Here is a 5,826-nt window from a genome sequence, read left to right as displayed (position 1 = left end):
AAATTAACCAATTTACAGACATAATTAAAGAAACAAAAGATTACACGAGCACTAGGCTCTAAGTTATAAACATCATAATAATATTGTGTTCTAGTGTATCTGGGTCCACGCAACCACACATTACATATTCAATAAAAATTATGAATCTACATGGACAACTTAGGATAAAAAAGCTTAAGAATTAAATCATGATTATTATCAGGCCAGTCCTTAGCTGTCAATGTGAAAGCTCTGTTAGCTCAGTTAGCTCTGGTACTTAGTATTTTTACTCAATCTAAAACAGGTTAAAGAAAATTCTATTAATACCTTGGCGGCAACTGCTAGAAGCCTATAACAAGAAAATATTTACATGTTCTCTTTCATGTTGCCTTAATTTTACATCTGAAATCAATTAAGAAACAGTCTTCATTAGAATCCTTGCAACCTGCAGGTATCACCATCAGAAGGCTGCCTATTAATACACCATTAGCCAAAATGTAGTAGAGGCAAAGGCAAAAACCGCTTCTATGGAATACAATATGCCATGCCACACATACTCAACCAATAACAGTAGCCAAAAGTACTTATGTTGATTAGTATCATCGGTACCATACAAACCTGCAAAAGCAGAACAACATTGTCTCCTTTATAAGTGCATGCAGGAACATAGACGGCAAATAATTCAGGAAGCCCACTGCTGTTCAAGTAACCATGTCCACCACAGAGCTTTCTGCATTCTTCAATTGCATCCTGCATAACAGAGAGGAGTTACCATAAGGACAATGAATTATCAAACATCCTTTATTATACATTCTGCTCCAAGAATCAAAAACCATATTCTTTACTGGCTGCTTATGCGAACATATTTATTTGTAGCATTACAGTTCATTAAAAAAAGCATCGGGAAGCACAACAGTTCGTGGGAGACAAAAATCTAAACTGGAATGTACCTCTGGCAAGTATCATGCGGACCTCTTCTCTTTCATGCCTTTAGTGCAGTGCATATACATATCATGCATAATTATGTTAGTCGAAACAATAAAATTACTACATATAAATTTAAAATACATCAAAATTTAATTTTCTTTAATGCCTGCTACTACACATTGAAGTCTATAACAAGAAACATGTTCTCTTTCATGTTGCCTTAATTTTACATCTGAAACAGGCAAAAAAACTAATGGAGAACCATCGAAAGGAAGAAGCATCGCAAAACAGAAAGAGGAGGAAAGAACAACTAAACCTTAAAAGGGGCAAAAAAAAAGAGGATGCACTATAGAGGAAACGACCAAGATGAAATATCGACTGGCAAGACTGATGAGAAAAGAAATACTTAAAGAAAAGAGAAAACCAAAGCGTTCAAGAACATGCAATGAAGATGCAAATCAAGATAACAGTAGCAATGCATCTGGCGAAACATAGAAGAGGGGCGATGCTGAAAGTAATATATGGAACTTCGGAAAGCCAAAATACAGATGTGAACACTGCGATGCTCTCCTATGGTACGAGGAAAGACTAAGACCCAAAGTCAAAACTAAAAAAACCAGCTTTCGGAATGTGCTGCAAGCAAGGAAAAATCAGACTGCCTCCACGCAAAAATCCACCGAATTATCTCGACAATCTTTTGAATGGTGAAGGAGAAGATTCTAAAAACTTCAGAGAAAACATCCGGTCTTACAACTCAATGTTCTCATTCACATCCACAGGAGGGGTTGTAGACAAAGACATAAACAAAGGCCATGGGCCATACGTATTCCGCATGCATGGCCAAAACGATCATCATATTGGAACTCTGCTGCTAGAAGAAGGTAGCAAGCCACGCTGGGCACAGCTATACATCTATGATACAGAGAATGAGGTACAAAACAGGATAGACGCATCGAGAAGTACCAATGGAAAAACACTGATTAACCCTACTATTGTGGCTGGTCTTCAGAGCATGCTAGATGAGAACAATGTCCTAGCTCAATCATTCCGAATGGCAAAGGAAAGATTAAAAAACCTAGACTACCATGATTACACTCTAAAGCTAATAGCATATCGAAATAGAAACGGGACACACGGTTTGCCAGGAGCAGATGAGGTTGCAGCACTGGTCATAAAAGATCCAACAGATGAAGCCAAAGGGCGTGACATCATCATTGAGTACAAAGATATGGGGCCTAACGGATATCAGAAATCCACCCAAAATTCATGTCTCTGCAATACCCACTGCTATTCCCATACGGAGAAGATGGATTCAACATTAAAATACCATATCAACAAAAAGATGGAATAACATACAAAAGGAACAAAGTATCTACGCTTGAATTTCGCGCATACTACCTGCACCATCGCCCTAACCAATCTATGTCATTGCTGATGTCTGGACACTTATCTCTGCAATTTTGGGTCGATGCTTACACATGCATCGGACAAGAGGGTGCCACAAAAGCTAAAAGGCAAGTTCTATAGGACAGCAATTCGTCCGGCGATGTTATACGGTGTTGAATGTTGGCCTATAAAAAGGCGACATGTCCAGCAACTGAGTGTAACAGAGATGCGGATGTTGCGGTGGTTTTGCGGGCACACAAGGAGGGATAGAGTCCGGAACGAAGTTATTCGGGATAGGGTCGGGGTGGCACCAATTGAGGAGAAACTGATCCAGCATCGGCTGAGATGGTTTGGACATGTCCAACGAAGGCCTCCCGAGGCGCATATGCGTAGTGGGGTTCTTGAACGGGTCGATAATGTAAATAGGGGTAGAGGTAGACCTAAACTGACGTGGGATGAGTTGGTTAAGAGAGACCTTAAGGATTGGAATATCTCTAAAGAGATAGCTTTGGATAGGAGCGCTTGGAGTCTAGCTATCAATGTGCCTGAACCTTGTACTTATTTCTTTCGGGTTTCATCTCTAGCCTACCCCAACTTGCTTGGGAAAAAAGGCTATGTCGTTGTTGTTGTTGCTGCTGCTTACACATGCATCGAGTAGAATACTCTAAACTGGATAAGGCACAATCAAGGGAAATTACGTACTGAACTCTACAACGGATTGCAAGACGCAATTGAAAGGGGTGACACCAGAGCAGAATATGTTGAAAAGAGGATACTGCTACCTTCAAGTTTCACAGGGAGTATACGAATCAAGATGCAAAACTTCCAAGATGCGATGGCCATCTGCCGTTGGGCTGGATACCCAAACCTATTTATCACATTCACTAGCAACGCAAAATGGCCAGAAATCCAGTACATGCTAGATGAAACAGGAAGCAAACAAAAACCAACTGAACGGCCCGATATTGTAGACCGAGTGTTCATGATTAAACTAAAGGAGCTACTACGGGACATAGTGCAAGGAAAAAGATTCGGAGAAACTACATCAGGTGAGATCCAATAAAATATTAATATACTACTATGTTTTATGTTATCTATATAATTGAATGTTAGAAAACTAACAAAAATTTTAAATTCTAATGCAGTCCTGTACACAATTGAGTTCCAAAAAAGAGGTCTCCCGCATGCACATATATTGATATTTCTTAAGGACAAAAGCAAATGCCATGATCCATCGCAGATAGATGATATAATATGTGCAGAGATACCAGACAAGGATGAGGACCCTGAAGCATATGCAGCTGTGGAAAATTATATGATGCACGGAGAGGCAAACACAAAATCTCCATGCATGGTAGAAAACAGATGCACCAAACATTTTCCAAAAAAATACAACTCAGAAACAACAATTGATGAAGAAGGGTTTCCAGTGTACAAGAGGAGAGACGATGGGAGACAAATCAAAAAGGGAAAAGCTACACTAGACAACAGATTTGTCGTACCATATAATAGGGATCTCCTGGTCAAATTCTAAGCTCACATTAATGTGGAATGGTGCAACAGATCTAGGTCTATCAAATACCTATTCAAGTACATTCATAAAGGAGTTGACTATTGTAGCAGCACCGTCCAAATTAAACTAGCTTAAATGCACTAACCATCATCTTAATACTTAATCAAGTTACTGTGCACTTAAAACGGTGTAACCTGACAGGCTGTCGGGTAAAATCCCGATAAAACTACTGTACTCCAGGATCACAATTGCACTTAGACCCGTACGAAAACGAGCATAGGTGATACCAGCAAACAGAAATCTTCAAATTAATTTACAACACAGGTTTTACATAAAAGGTTTAAATACAAACAACAGAGTTCAAACGCACAGCGGAAGTTGAAAACTGAGTTCGAAATACAATACGATAGCCACGACGACGATAAAAGGTGAGCTCCACATCCTGCCCACCGATGTGATGCCAACCTGCCCGGTCTTCACAGGGAAGATGGGGCCCACTCGACGATCCAACCCGGAGGAAGCGGCTGTTCAATCCAGGACGCACAGATCTCCTCGAAGTCAGCGGGGACACAACCTGCTTAAAAGGATTCAAAAACAACCCTGAGTATACTAATACTCAGCAAGGCTTACCCGACTCTGGGTATACTTAGCCCATTACCTAGACATGCAAAGCTTTTTGGCTCTGGAGTTCTTTTGCTGAAAGGCCGCTAGAAGTGAATCTTTACTTTCAATATTTTAGCTCCCTTTAGTATACCAAGTATTAACTAAATTCGCCTAATCATCTAGAGCACGCATGGTGGAGCAGATTATCTTTCAGAACTCACAAACCAGCCTTTTCCATTCCGTTTTCAATTCACTTTCTTACTACGATGTGACAAAGTGACCAAGGTTCTCTTAACCGAGAGAGACGGCGAATCGATCCGATTTAACCTTGCAAGGTGGACCTAACTCACACGACACGCGTAAACCCCGTCGGGCCACACACGTCAACTGTTCCCATCATCACCCCGATGTCTGAATCATGCCTGCCCAAACCCGGGTGAAGGGTCCCTCACGGCGAACTCCCAGAGAACCCGGAGGCGACATACTATCCCACACCCGCCATCATTCCACTCCCAGAGTAGCAGGTCGCGATTCAAAGTATCGTTGCAAATCAGGTAATTAGCTTACTGGTTTCGACTACCTCCTACTTCCGGCATGTGGTTAGTACTGTTCAAACTCAGTCATCACTGTCAACAACGGAACGGTCCTCAATCGACACAGGCGATGATTTCTTTTCATCCATTCTATACCATTAATCCAACTCATTTCCGCCCGGTCTCCATTTCTCTTTATTCAACAATTCATTTCAAGCCAAAACTAAGGATTCAAGATCCTAAACTCGCGAGTGACAGTAATCACTCGACTTCTACCGAAATCCTATTTAGCAGAGCATTTCTATCGACACCTGCATACTAGTATAGGCCCACGGTACCTAGGGAAAACATACATACTATGGTTCCATTCAACTCCTAGAACATAAATGCACAATACTTAAATAAACATTGAATAATTTAAATTATGGTTATGCACCGGGGCTTGCCTTGCAGGTCAGCGGGATTAACGAAGTCTTCTGGAGCGGGCTCAACGGCGACCTCCTGCTGCTCCTTTGCTCGTGGCTCCCGGACCGGCTCAGCAACTAGCTCGTGGATAGCTTTGTTCGCGGCGTCTACACGAATAAAATATGCCATGCAACAATTAGAACACAGTGCAATGCACGAGTGCTTATGATGCGATTCCAAAATTCAACTCAAATTAGCCTGAAGTGTTTCCTACCAAAAACAACTACTAACTTTGCTTAGAGCAGCATGGATTAAAACCGGAGTTTGTTTTGCATGCATGAAACAAACAACTAACAACATTGCATAAAGAAAAGAGCAAAGCTAGGGCAATTATAAGTAAAAACTTAACTTGCATACAAGACCTAGCAACACAAAATTAACCAGCTCAAAGTGAAAGCAGTAAGACATGCCTCACAAATT

The 5,826-nt window shown here is 41.1% G+C and overlaps 1 long non-coding RNA gene across 1 annotated transcript; it reads right to left on the bottom strand.

Moving 5' to 3' along the window:
* Positions 1-323: 323 nt before the first annotated feature.
* On the bottom strand, positions 324-1,974 carry LOC120711615. The gene is made up of 3 exons (XR_005690358.1): positions 930-1,974; positions 598-729; positions 324-424 (listed from the first exon to the last, which is right to left on the bottom strand). It is a non-coding gene; the product is annotated as an uncharacterized LOC120711615 (long non-coding RNA).
* Between the last annotated feature and the right edge of the window lie 3,852 nt (positions 1,975-5,826).

The sequence above is a fragment of the Panicum virgatum genome, chromosome 6K (genome assembly GCF_016808335.1).
Source record: "Panicum virgatum strain AP13 chromosome 6K, P.virgatum_v5, whole genome shotgun sequence".
Lineage (NCBI taxonomy): Eukaryota > Viridiplantae > Streptophyta > Magnoliopsida > Poales > Poaceae > Panicum > Panicum virgatum.
The sequence above is the reverse complement of the archived record's forward strand: the minus strand, read 5'-3'. Positions and strand labels throughout refer to the sequence as shown.